Genomic DNA, 14703 nt, shown 5'->3' on the forward strand with positions numbered 1-14703 from the left:
GGATATGGACAGGCAGCAAAACCACCTTGGTGGGCTGCCAGAGGCAAAGCCCACCATGCATACGGATGAGAGCTGGGACCATAAGCAGCTTCCACCTGAACCTCAAGGACACCCCAAAGAGATGCTCTCGGTGAGGTGGTTTCCAGGAAAGGCACTTCTCTGCCCATCACTTCCCTGTGTGAGTTTTTCCTGGCATGCCTAAAAGCCAAACTCTTTTCTCAAGGCCTCAGAAAACCCCAAACAGGAGGATGTCTGTTAGGAAAGCTGCCTCGGACAACGCAAAAGCTCTTCTGTCCTCTTTAAAGCATGTGTCAGGATGGGCTGACGGTGTTGCCCAACCCTTTGCCGTCAGAACGGATCAATTCCGACAAGGAAGGCTCCTGAGGTTTATAGTCAGGGTAATGTGAATAAAACCAATGAAACATTTATTCAGTCAATTTTGGCCATCCCTAACAATGAGCTGTCTGAGAGCAAATATCTCTAATATTCTTACTTAAAACACTAATCTCTGTGGATAATTCTTAGTCTCCAGCTTGTTTAGAAAACACAGACTTAAAACCCAAGCCATTTTAGAAGGACACAATGGACAGCGTACCCTTTCTTCCCTTGCCTGAGCTGTCAGATCAAGTTTACAGGACCAACAGGGATAATTCCAAATCAGAAATTCGCTTTCTATTAGTACTGTTGGCAATGTCCACGGAATACTCCTGCCTGCAACCTGTGCAGGAAGCCAAACTGCACAGCACACAAGCTACCTGGTAAAAAAAATTCAATCCCCACAAACATCCCTGTCCTTTGCAATGCTTGTCCAGCTTGTCACAAAATCAAAGACCCACAGAAATACTCTATCAGGGAAAGAGACTCCCTAAAGCGAGTCAGAAGACCGTACGAATGGTGACAGACAAAGTGCTTCATCATTTTGTGTTCAGGGTGCTTTCCAGGCTGGCTTGTGTGCCCTGGCATACAGCAGTCATTTGGATAAAAGGTATGGAAGAGACCAGGGACAAAAAGTGCAGTAAAGGCTTTTGAAATTAATTTAAAGGTTTTGAGAGCAAACACGCTTTAACTAAGACTTCCCCTTCAGGACAACAGTTACCCAAAATTTCCTTTGCAAATCTTTTCAAGCTTTTTTTTTTTCCCCCACCCTGACTGCTTTGAGCTGAGCTCCAGAAAAACCCTCTCGCACTCTCCCGGGCAGCCAGCGGGTCGCCTGCCCGCCCTCCCCCTTGGCATGAGGCTGCTCTGCCCGACGCTGCCAGCTGGGCAATGCCACGATACCGAGTCCTCCCCGCCTCACCTGATCACTCGCTCGCCTGCTCATTCCTTTCAGATTGGACCCGACACCACCTGCTGCCCAGCGCATCGCCCCGTACTGTTCCTCCTCTGCCTCCCCAAAGCATCCCCCCGCGCCGAGGAAGGCGAGGGGGGGACGGGGGACCACACACGTGCCCATGTCCCCCCCAGACGACAAGCCACCCAGGTGACAAACGCTCACTCGGCCAAGAGAGAAAGGGAGAGCAGAGGAGGAGGCAGATTTGCAGGCGCTGATCCCACACGCCTGACCCCCTCCTCTCCCTCGTTATGGATGAGGTAAATTAGCTGTGACACTCATTAGCTGCAGCTCCTAATTAGTGAAAATTAATATTGGTTTTGATAGAAGTGTTGGCTGAAGCTCTCCCAGGCAAAAGCACGATTGACCTTGTTATCCCGTCTAATAGCAAGTTACATCACAGAAACTACTTTTTGTGGAGTCGACAGATTGCAGCCGCCCCCCGCCCCCCCCAGCTCCCTTCCCCACCGCCCAGCCCCTGCCAGAGCACCCGCAGCCCCGCTGGCACCTGCACCCATCCCTGGCAGCACCCCAAGCCCCCTCCCCAGCAGCAGCTCTTTCCCACGGCCAGCACTTCTCCCACTGTAAGGCAACAGCATTTTGAATCATTTTCTCCCTTTTGGCCAGGCAACCATCAACGGTGCAAGCCTATACCCAGTTTTTAGGGCCATGGTAATGTCCCTCCGGAACAGTGCCAGCCATCCCTCTCTGCCCATGGATATTGCTCCTCCCAGGTGGCCTTTGGGAGACATGGTCCCTCACCCCCCGTATCCCATCCCGTCACCCCTCCCACGGGCCTGAGTAACTCCAAACTCACCGGAGAACTTGCTTGCCGCCACCTCTACTCACCGTTCAAAAGAAAAAATAAACGAGAATAGCCGCAATGCAATGGCAATTACCATTTAATAAGGAAAGAAATCGGAGCAGCATCCCTTGACCTCAGGCGTCCCTTGGAGCCTGGGAATCTGAAGGTGGCTAACCAGCAAAGTAACAGACGCTGCTAAACAAAAGGAAAACATTTGCTACCAAAGTTACGTATAAAAAACCTGCGCTGTGTTATTCACACATTAATAACAATAAAGATGTCAAACTGTCAGATAAGAAGTTAATCTCATTCAGAGCACAATTAAAGATGCCATTATCCAACCACCTGGGGCCACTTCCACTTTTACAAGGCAGTGAGTTTAACAGATAACAGGGATGAAACCACGCCTGGCAAAGTGGCTTGCCCAGCCAAGCCCCTTGTCACCACCTCACACAACCCTACTGGCACCCTCCAGCCAGCGGAGCCAAATATCGATGTTGTTTCTTGCTCAAAAGAGGCTGCATGCAGATCTGTGCTAGCAAAGCTTTTTTTTTTTTTTTTGCCTTTTTTCTTTTTTTTTTGGCTTTTTTGAGGGGATGGGGGGCATTCTTTTCATTTCTGGGATCAATGTCCCAATGAAAATTGTCCCTCTGCCTGCCTGGATGATGCCACTGGATACAGGATACGTGAAGGGCAAACCAGGACCAAACCATATCTCCAGTATTGCTGGTCCCTGGGATGAGCTTATATTTCAGGGGAGGTGGAACCCAAAACACTGGAAAGCAGCATCTCCAACAGATTCCAGTTGATTGGACAGCTGGACGCCCACCAACCACAGCACTTTTGGCTTTTCATATGAACTAACGAGCTCTTTGTGAACAGCAAACGGACCCTGAGCCTTTTTTTCCCCAGACTGCTGCTGCTGTTAGGAAGCCAAGGCCAGAAAAGCTGGGCACTCGCTGAGTGCAAAGCCACAACCATCAAATTCTGGCCTTTATGGAAGAGGCCCTGGAAGAGGAGAAAGTTTTGGGGAAAGAAACCCCCTCCTGATGTCCTTACTGAAGACATCATCGGCTGTGTCAGCCCAAGCACTGCCCGAGGGATGCAAAATCCAAGAGGCTGCTGACACGATGTGCAAGGAAACATCTTCTCGTGCAAAATGCCCCAGTTCTCCTCGAGCCCAGAGACCTTTATACCATTTTATGGAGAAAGTCCAGCAAAAGCATCCAGATGCTAATTGCTATTTATACTGCAGGCCAAGCCAGCCTTCCCCACCTCGGCGTAGCCTGCAAAATGTACAGCTCCTGTACGCCTCTCCAGCTCAGCAGCCTGGCAAGATAGACCAGGTTTCTGTAATATTTACCACTGCACACATGTGCTATTGCCATGTTTTTTCACTCTTGGTTAGGGAGCCAGTATTTTAAATTGAGCCATAAAGCCCAACGTTAAAAAGAATAGTCAAGGGCCGTCCTGAAAGTAAGAAATTATTCTCGAGCCGTATTAATTGCATTCAAGACTCCGCTACACATGTCCCATACAAGCCCTTCACAGGGTTTCCTTTTCCGCAGCGTAACGTGTGAGGCTCTGTGCCAGGGGTGGTGGGTGAGACCCAGCAGAAGCAATGCAGGAGATGGAGCCCACTGCCCCCGTCCCCCATCCAGCAGGATCCCAAAGCAATGCCCAGGGGCATCCCTGAGAACCAGAGATTCTGTACCGAGGGCTACTATAAAGCAAAGGGTAACACTGGAGATAGAGACATAAAATCACGCAGCCAGCTAATGACTCGCTCAGTCCAACTACTCCAAGCCGATGGTAACTTTGAGTGAAATTGAAAGAATCTGGATTTTTTTTGAAAGAAAAAAAAAAAGCAAAGCAAATCAGCAAATTATATTTAAAATGCTTCCCCTCCACACCTTGCAAGCTTGCTCTGCAACAGGACCAGCTCTCTTCTTCCTCGAGGTGTGAAACAAGCGGCGTGCAAAGGAAAATAAAAAAAAAAAATACACCTCCAACTTACAACCTGGAATGCAAAACCAAGCTCCTGGTTTAAAATCCAGGGAGGCAACAGCCTCCCCCACCCCTTAGGGGACACCTTTTTCTACCTGCCATCTGCCAGAAAACGGCTGCGAAGCATCCCAGTGCCCGTGGGGCTCACCCTCCTCTGTCCCTCGCTGTCAGGGTTGCGTAAACTTGGGAGGATCCTGCCAATTTTTATGGTTTCTGTTGCAGCATGATGATACCAGCTTGGGATTTTTTTTTTCCCCCCTTGCCCTCTCCAGTACGGAGCCTTAATTTATGACTATTTCCCCCACCCCACCAAAGTAGGCTGGTAATGGCTTCTGGCTGATGTGCTTTCTGCAAGCTGTCACTCCCAGCTCCGTACCTGATGGGACTGCAGACAGTGTCCCTGGGACTGCAACAATTTTTCCAAGACAAAGAACAACTTGCAGAAGCCAGGGAGAATTTTTTTTTTTTCTCCCACCCTTTCCTTTATGCCGCTAGGAAAGCTGCTTCAGGGACAGCGGGAGAGATACGTATGCAGGATGGTGCTTTCCGCATGGTCCCTTCACTTACTTGCCTTACCGTCCCTCACTACGCTGAGTTTTACAGCAGTGCTCTTTTGTACAGAAATATTGTTTTATCCGGTAGGATGTGTTTAATTTGATGCAGCTGTCACATGGGAAAAGGTGCGTTTCAAGAGTCAAGGTTTTCCGCAGTGCTGTTACTTATTTTACAGTCTTCTGCCATATCTATTTCTTCCCCTCTATTTCCCAAAATCATTAGTAACAACCATTAATCTCTGCCTGTGAGAATGCTCCTCGCTTCTCCCCGTACCCTGAATTGTTAGTCTGCCTTGGACTTTCTACATTTTAAAGTCTTTTTCCCCTCCTATTTTCAAATTAACTGCTTGAAACTGAACAGTGGAGTAAGAAACGAAGCCACATCACTGTTTGTGAAAGGGTGTTACGTTCCATAATATGATCTCTCGCCTCAAACCTAATAATCAATTAGAAAGAAAAAAGAAAGAGGTTCCTCTGTATTCAGGTACCGAATCGCCCTCCTAATTGCGCACACGCAGAAAGACAGCCTACGCAATACAATACCGGAGCCTCAACAGAGCAGGCACTTGACAAACCCATGCAGATGAATGGAATAAAATTGAGTTACTAACCATTAAATGTCAAGTGTTTGAAATCTTTCCCCCTTGCGTAAAGAGCAATATTAATAAATCTTTAAGAGAGGGAGCGCACAGAGCTTATTCACTCTTCTGACCACTGCTGCAAATTGAACAGATGTTTTCATCGAGTTGTCCAACAACGCTGTCTCCAGCTTTTTTTTTCCCCCCGAGTGGTTACAGTTAATTCAAAAGCCATCAATGTACGGGAGCAGTTTGACAAGAGGAACCAATTTATTAACTCCCCCTGCCAATCAAGCACATTAAGCCATTCAAAGGCAGAGAGGTGCATTAGCACACGACGACGATAAATTGGTTTAAAAGCCAGGAGATGGGGAGGCGATGGATTCCTGTGACAACATCGAGGTGACCACCCTGCGTGTCCTCTGGTCCCTAAAATTGCAGAAACAGTGATAAAACAAGCTTCCCAGGAGGCAACCCTGCCACCCACGCAATCAGCCCAACCAGGGCAGCGCAACGCCTGGGCCCCAAACAGGGGATGCTCACCGGGATAACGGCATTTTTCTGCAAAGACGCTTCCCAACAGCACAAGTTTTATTCTGCAATCTCAGCACAGTGGCACATATGTTTCCAGAAGGGTTCTCTTCTACCTGCTTGGTTTCACGCAGGAATATGGTGGTTTTCTGTAATGAGGACTAAGTAAATTTTCGCGTTTTAATTGCTCAGATGATTTTGATGCAGGCGAGAAGCTGGACCTTTTTTTTTGTTTTGCTTTTGATGACTTCTTTTACACCAAGAAGCAACAACGACAAGCTGGTAGTGGTGGTGAATAGTTTGAATTTTTCATTCGTTAAAAACAAAGTAGTACTTCCACAGTGGCCAATTATGGAAAGTTTAATTAAAAGGTTAATTTTTTACAAGGCTAGAAGTCTGAAAATTGTGTAAAAAGAGTCATGGAGGCTATCATGGAATACCTTTTGCAGCACCACAGGGAAGTGCCTCGAGCTGTTCCCCCTCTCACCTGACTAATTTGGGAGCCGGACGCGCACCTCTGCAGCATTTCATTGATAAACGTCAAACTGCACAAGCAGCTGGATGCCAGCCCTTCCCAAACCCATCTATTCCCAGCACCCTTCACTAACACACCTCCCACTTCGCCGCAGCCCCAGGCTGGATGGCAAAACGTGCCGAGATGCGAGAGTGTAACGCGTAATGCTCCGTCGCTTTCCTCCGACGTGGCATGAACTTTGCCCGAGTGTTGCATAATGCAAGGGAATTGCTCTGCCTCCTCTCGCGTGTTTTTGCTTTGCTCCTCAGTCAAGAGAATTAGCCAGAGAGTGGTGGAGCAGATCCAGATTGCAGAAATCTCAGATGAAAATGTTGCATGCAAACACAGAACTAGGCAGTAGTGGGGTGTACCTTTTTTTTCCCCCCCTTCTTCTTTTCTAAGCTCACACAACTCAAATACATCAAGTTCCTGATCTGGCAAAATATACAAGCACGTTTATCACTGTTTGCAACCATAGCTTTTTTTTCCTAAGAGTTCCCATTGATAGACTGAAAGTGAAAACAGACCAAAAATAAAAATTATGAGTGTATGCATAAGCAAGTATTTCCCTACAGTACAGGGAAATACTCTTGGCTCATAATACATTCCCTTAGAATATTAATACCTCCACAAAGATATATATATAGCTTCGTAATTTAAATGTATACACACATATACATGCACATATACTTTTCCCCTGCCCTGTGTTTTTTGCTTTACCAAGCTTGACTCACATTGTCATCCTTGCTCTTTATCAGGTTTGGCACCCATGCTAATGCCTCCAACTGGCCAGGAAAAAGGCCCGATTTAACTGAACTGGGATGGAGTGGACATCCAAGCCTGGACACTCCAAGGTAACAAGGAGCAGAGCCCAATGCCCAGCAAGAAGCCAGCCCACAAACGAAGCTCCTACAGACAGTTCTGTACAGATAATTAATGCTACTAAAGTCATCTCAGACAGAAAAATCACCCCAGACCTCATTACCACAAACACACATCTTTCTCTGTTGCTTTTGGAAGGACTTAGCCCCCGTGCAAGGGCTCACACACTCGAACGTGAAAGGTGGCGAGATCAAACCTTCCAATGGTTTGATGAGGCAGTTACCAAAAGCAAGGTTACCCTGACATGTTAATCAGTCCACATTGCAAATATACTTTCTTCCTTCTCCCTCTCTCTCTTTCCCTTCTTAAACATAAACATTAAAGTTATTGCCTATTAGCAAAGCAGATATGAAAGTTTAAGTGATTGATGAAGTGATTAATTTAATGATGCAGGGTTAAGGGTTTGGGGGGGCGGGGGGGGAAGCTTTTTTCCTTAAGTTTCCTGATGTTGGGAATAACTAATTTTCTAGCCTTAAGTTTTCATTAACGATGCTGTACTTTCTACAGCTCAACAAGTAATTTCATCAATGGTCCTAAAGGGCTTGAGTTACAAGAGCTGAAATCCCCTTCTTAAAATACTCCTCAACTACCGTTGTTCATTAGGGTCGATGCCACACTTAGAAACAAGGCTGCTCCTCTGCAGAGCACTCAAGAAACCTTCAAATTCAGTTTTAAATGGTAAATAGCTGTCGGATAACAGCGCTTTCGATTAATACTGAGGACGAAGGTGATGTTTCTGTAGCCTCCCTTTCTAAAGGAGAATATTCACACCCACTCTCAGCGATGCCTGTAACGAAGCTCGCGAAGCAGGTTTCCTATTCAAAAATATCTCAATCTCTCTCACAGTCAGAGACTAGCGTATTCCTCTGGAATTATCCTTTGCAAAAGCCCAAATCAATTCTGCTAGCTGCACATGTGCACGCGCCCCGCTGGGGTGATGGACACGTATACACGCGCGCTGTCAGCCCGAAGGGGCGCACCGGTCCCTGCCTTCGTACGGAAAACAGCCCGCACGTACGTGCCGTAACGCCAGCCCGAAACACAAGGCGGTAGGGACCCCAAAGCCGCTCGCGGCAGAGGCCGTTTAAAATAGGTGGGCTTTGGGCGCCTGCCGGGGACGCGCAGCCTTTTGGACGATCGCCGGTGGCACCAAATTCAGTCCAGCTGAGGGGATGGTTTTAAAAGCAGAAAAAGCAATGTTTGCCCAGGCTCTACCAAGGGTAGCAAACTACTTCTGGCCTTGGGAAGAGGATAACCTCAGGGGGACCCAGCTCAGAGCAGGACCTACCAGAAATACCCCAGGCTGGACCCCAGCCCAGATTTAACCCCTGCTGGTCTCCTCCCCTGTGGTCTATGGTTAAGAACATCCACCAGCAGCAAACCAAGGAGCCTAGGGGCTACCTATGTTTACCAAGTGACCTTTTGCCTGCCAGATCACCAAAAAAAAAAAAAAAAAAAAAGAAAAGCTTTACTAGGTTTTTACCATTATGAAACCCTTGCCACCACATCGGTGCTAACACAGTGGGGTGGCTGGGACACTTGCCGTGCGGTCCAGCCACAGACCAACTTCCACCATGCACTGGTCCACTCGTTTTGCTATGCGTTTGCCCTCCCAGCTGGGGATTATTTATATACAGCATGCAGCAGCATGGTTTCACCATCAGCTGAAGCTGATCTGAGGCAACACCACAGCAAAGGGATGCCTTCCCTTGCCCTCTTGCACCATCCTGACTCCTGTGACTTCTATGTCCACCTGATCTTGCAGCTCTCCCATCAGCTATACCTAAATGCTGGTCTAGCTGAAAACCAGAAGAAAAATCCTTGAACAAGTAGATGGTAGCTGCACATAGCGTTGGTGTAACTGGGGTGGGGAAAGGTCCTGTGGCTTTTGAACTCTCACCTTCCTCCCACTTGCACATTCCCACCTTGCCTTCCTGAAAGGGTATTAGCTTTTCTTTGGAGCATTTTTGCAGCTGTTTCAGCAGACTAACACACACGCACACAAATACAGGGATAGTTTTCCTGCTAACTCGGCTGGTGTTAACAGCTCAGCACAGCCCTGGCTGCAGGCAGGGCAGTAACACATGGCTGGAGCTGGTGATGCTGGACGGAGGCTTCACCCACCGCACAGCCACCTTGGACGGAACACCTCTACAGGGAAGGCAGGTGGTGTCTTTAATTAGACCAAACACAGGCACAGAGGCCCTTCCCCACAAACTCAGCCAAGTATGCAGTCACGGGAAAGAAGTTCCCAGCAGCACCAGCACGAAGAGGGCACAGCCACTGCTTTAACACACACTGCTTACAAAGAGGGAGGCTTTCCCAAGCTCTCCGTCCACTCTACTACCAGTGCCACCGCATTTTTCCCCAAAGCATCTTCCAACTTGCCAGATTTTGCTAAAAGCCAGCCTACCTTGTATTGTTCCCATAGGCTCTTGCACTGCCCTGGACTCCCAAAGCACCCTGTGCTGTCTTGCTCCTTTCAAGGATTTAAGCCCAAGCTTTAAAGCCATCCTCTGTGCTCCTGTGTCACACCTCCTTAGTACCCAATTAGCACCTCATTAACAGGATGCCCACAATGCTTTCTGGTCTTGCCAGAGTGACTTTTAACCCCGTGGTGCACAGAGATGAAATTAATTTTCTCTTTTGAGCTCTAGTATTTAATTTTGAGCAAGAGGCACACAACAGCAGATATGCCAGGGCAGCCCCTGCACCTCCAGCAATAGCTGCATCCCCCTGCAAGCGAGGAGGGGGGCCAGGAGACACCAAAGGGAAAAGGGTCCCATGCTCAGACGCCCACCGTCCCCCATCCAAAACTGTCCCCAACAGAATGTCCACAAGCCTCATGCATGGCTATCCGGCCCAGAGAGCTCTGCAACAATTTAATCAGTCCAGAAGAATGCAGAGACTAGTGCCAGTGCTTTTTTTTTTTTTTTTTTTTCTTCCAGTGATGCATTAGGCAAGTGCCATCATGGAGGAGCCCAGCCACCTCAGATGCCTACAGCTGCGGGATCAAACATGCAGGCAGGGTTTAGCTGAGACAGCCTGTGCTCAATCACACACAGATAACCATATCTTCAGCAGCAGCTTGAATTGCCCGGCACCCCCGGGGACTTTACCCGGGTGCCAAAGCATCTGGCTGCCCAGGACCGCAGCACCGCAGTGAAAAGCTGTGGCAGAAGAACCGATTGCTTTGGAAACTACAGATACAGCGCACGGAGGATGGCAGCCTTCCCTGCCTGGAGAAGAAAAGCCCTCTGGCCTGGCCCTTGCCTGGGATGGAGAATCAAGTCAAGTCATCCACAAATATCAGAGGGATGTGCTGCCTCAGACCCACGTGCAGAGTTACCAGCGAGCGCCCTGCCAGCTAAATGCCAAGTCCCTCTCCCAGTCCTCTTGTGAAATAACTCTCCATCCCAGAAGGCCCTGAAAGGCAAGAAGTGACACGCATCAACCTAATTACTTTAATCACCACCAGCCGACAAAGTACACCTACACTGCAGCGGTGCCCCACTGTCCCTGGCTCCTGTTGGGGTGCAACAACTTGGGGTGCACAGTAAGAGCCCCAACTCCATGGGAAATGTCCACTACGGCCCATTTTGGTGAAGTAGGTCTCAAAGAGCAAGGTTCAGCTCTGCCCCTCAGAACTTAGTGGAGAAACATCCATACGTTCGGAGTCCCTTAGCTGATGTGGGTTTCCCTGGAAAAAAAAAAAATCAGCTTTCATCTCAAATTCCTCGTGCCGCCTTCTGCGAGCGGAGGAGGTGGTGTGCTCAACGTAGCCCACCATGGAAGGGCTCCAGCTTGCCCTGGGAAAGCGTAGTCTAAGTTCCCCAGCGCAGAAAGTCAACCCACACCATCAGATATTTGTCAGGCAGCAAAGCTCCTATTCAGTGCCAAGAGCCAGACTTGGATCCTCAAACATCCAACGGCACAGCCAACAGACAGCCAGGTGCCCGAGCAAGACTGCTTCCACATGCACGCTCCCCAGCAGAATTTGCGACTCGGTCAATGCCACCAGGAGATTTGGGTGTCTCCAGCAATCACCCTCTCTTCTACTGTATTTAACTGAAAATCCTGCAACAGCATTTGGAAGTCACCATCTGCAAGTTCCCAAATGAGCAGGGTTTTTTGTAAGCTCGCAAAGGCATACCCACCCCGTTCCCAAAACACGAGCTATTTATGGTCTGTTTACCAGCTCAGCAAAAGTTGCACACAGCAAAGGGGGGCAGAAGCACGTAAAATTCCCCATCAATCATCCGCCTTGCTTTCTGAGCACGGTGAACCCAGGGGATGGAAAGCACGACCCATGCCTCCTGGGAGAGGCATAGAGCCGAAGGGAAAGAATGAGGGGGCTTTGAGCAGAAAACCCAGCCCCATACAATGCACGTATGCTCTTATGATTTCAACCCACCCCCTGCCTCCTGTCACGTACACGTCCCCTCCTCCTCGCAGGTGCTCTGCTCAGCATCCCCCGACCACCCGTCCCTCCACATCACGGTGGCACCAAGCTGCTGAGTCGGGGGAACACGCGAAGCCTTTAGCCCCAAAACCCCGCACCCAGCCAGGCTCCGAGTGCTGAGTCAGCACCGCACGGGGCTGTCGCTCAGAGGCAGCCCTGACCACGGGACTTGCTGAGTTAGAGGTTCTCCTTGGCCCTACGCCGTCACAGGTTAACAAGTGGGAGGAGATGCTGAGGCAGCCAACTTTGGGGGACCCGGGGCTGAGCATCCCACCAGGCGCTGGAGGCATCCCGGTGATGCTCACAGGAGAGCATCCCAGCAAGCTGGTGGGGCAGAGAGCCGAGAGCCTCAGCTGCACGCTCTCCTGCCCAGAAATAACTACGGGAACCAAATAGCAGACAGCCTTGGCAGAAGCCCCCGGAGGAGCCCGGCCTCCCCACCTGCCAGCCAGCCCAGGCACCTTTCCCAGCTTCACCAGCATCTTCTCACGCTCACATTGCCCGGGGGGGGCGATCAAGCCTTGCGACTAAATCCTGGCAGGTTTTCCCCCCTCTGTCGCGCACTGCTCAACCTCAGCAGGCTTCGTAGAGGAGATCCTCCAGATTTAGTCCCCTCTCCTAGTTTTAAGCAGGGCGTGCAGGACCAAGGTCTGACGGGCAGGAGGGACACATTGTCCCCAGCCCACTTGGGCAACGATGCCCGACACGGTGTGGCCTGAGAGCAAAGCCAAGTGCATGCTATCAGCTCGGGTGCAATGATTAAAGCGTTTCCCACTCTTTTAAGACAACATTATTCCAGTGATGCTAAAATGTTATCGCTAGGATGAAGGGAAAGTGGAATTGCACTCGTCTGAATGGCCTCTTTTGTCATGCATTTTGCAAGGCGTTGAGGCATGAAAGCTTTCAGAGAGACTCGGGTGAATCCAAGCTAGGTGGTTATAAGGCTAGTTACAGACCTGACATGATGGATCATCTTCATTTTCCCATTCCTGTCCTGCATACAGCAAATCCATTTGCTGGGCAATTAGACTCCAGTCATTACATTATGCTAAGAAGACGTCCCTTTTGCAGCAGGGGGGACCCCAACCAAGAGAAACCCAGAGCGCTGCCTGCCCGTCCCCACCTGCTGACAAATCCAGGGCTACAGGTAACCCCAGCACGCCGGCGAGCATCGCCCCTTGCCAGACACCTCCAGCAACTCACCTGGCATCAATAGCCACACCGCTCTCCCTCACCCGCAGCCCTCTAAAAGGTTTGGGCTTCAACAAAACGGCCCTTGGAATGGTTTTGCTTAAGGCAGCGAGCGGCACAACAAAGACGGACAGTCCCTCTCCTGCAAACTCTGCTTCCAAGGGCTGTTAACCAGCCGGTGCTGCTGCTTTCGGAGTAAAACACGCGGCGATCCGGCTACCGGCAGCTGACGTGGGCTCTCCCGGTGCCCTGACTCGCTCGTGCCACCACGGCCCAAGCAGTCATTATCCCTCCTCCTCCTCCTCTCCAGGCATCTCCCCTCTCTCCTGCAATTTCTTCCCCGACCCCTTCAATCGCTCTCGCCTTCCTCGAGCTCACGTCTCCTATTCCCTCCGCACGTGCGTGTGTGTGTTTCCATTACTTCTGGGTGAAATAACTGACTAGAGGGTCAGTCCACCTGAAAATTGCTCTCCCTGGACCTAAATGAAACAGATGGGCATTGATGATGTTTTGGGAGAAATTAATCAGCCTGGACCGGCGGCAGCGCCAGCAGCTCCCTCGGCCCAATCTCGTCTAATGAATTCTGAGCTCTCTGTCTTAATAGCTCCTGACAAGACTAATTTACTCTTGTAAGTGATTAGAGGGGGAATGATCTCTTAATTGTTGCTTAAGATTCCTTTCGGCATGGCAGGCAGCAGGCGGGGACCGCTGGGTTTGGTGGTAGGTGAGGCTGCGCCGGGGGATGCCGTCGGGAGGGGAGGACGGGGCCGCACGGGGCATTCGCTTAATGCCACCGTGATGGGCACTTCTAACAGACCTCGAAAAAGGAGACGCGTTTTTTGGAGGTAAGAGGTGCCACATACTGTTCTGCTACTTGCAGCCCAGTCAGGATACAAGAAAGGTGTTTCCAGATGATGCCTTTTTTTTTTTTTTTTTTTTAAAAGTTAATAAGCCTAACTCAAAATATCTACCAAGAGCAGAAAACACAGAAACACTGTCAACACTTTCAAGGCTGACATTTCCCTCTGGTGCATCTGAAAACAAAATCCCAGGGTGCCAATATTCTTAAGAGTGAATTTCATTTCTGTACAGTGTAATACAAAGTTTAAAAAAAATAAAATTCAACCCCCAAAGTAATTCCACAAACAATTTTACTCGCACAGTATCTCACTGGAAAGCAGACCGTCAGAAATCTTCCCCCATTTTCTGCCAAAATAGGAGTTCAGTCCAATTCCCGTAAGGTATTTCAAGCTCAAGTACTTCAAGAACCACGTACTCAGTGAGGAAGCGTTTCCATTAAGCTGTTCCCAACCAGCTCTCGCTCCTGCTCTTGCACAGCTGCTTCCTTCCCTGGGACTTGTCCGGGGCACATCCAGCACTAAGTGTGTTTGCAGGGACACCGGCAATCGAGGGGCAGGGAGCATACCGAGAGCAAAGCAAAGAATCCAGGTGTGAAGCAACCCGTAAGGGGTGGGCTCGCTGAAGAATTGCCATGAAAAATGACATGGTTGCCAGTCAGCAGGGGAGAAAAAAATTAGAAAAAAAAATTACAGTGAAGTCAGGTCCTTCCTTTCCTTACATTACTCACAGCACTGCAGAAGGCAAGCTGCGAACAAAGGCACTCGAGCAGCGGTTTTCAGTACTATTTCCCATCACAAATAAACCTGAGCATCACTGCAAGGCAAAACTCCCCAGGCAGACTGCTGCCGCTCCAGCAAGCCTTCTCCCGAGGACACATCTCCACGCAGAGCTCAGCTACCACCCAGGAGCTTCCACACCGTCTATCCGAAACTCGCCACCAGGACTCCACATCCTGCCCAGACATCACCCCAAAACCCACAAGCGGGAC

The 14703-nt window shown here is 49.7% G+C and overlaps 1 protein-coding gene across 1 annotated transcript in view; it reads right to left on the reverse strand.

Moving 5' to 3' along the window:
* The window catches only part of CDH23 (cadherin related 23), a 212050-nt gene that overhangs the window by 181317 nt on the left and 16030 nt on the right, over nucleotides 1-14703 (reverse strand).

The sequence above is a fragment of the Buteo buteo genome, chromosome 4, assembly GCF_964188355.1.
Source record: "Buteo buteo chromosome 4, bButBut1.hap1.1, whole genome shotgun sequence".
Classification (NCBI taxonomy): domain Eukaryota; kingdom Metazoa; phylum Chordata; class Aves; order Accipitriformes; family Accipitridae; genus Buteo; species Buteo buteo.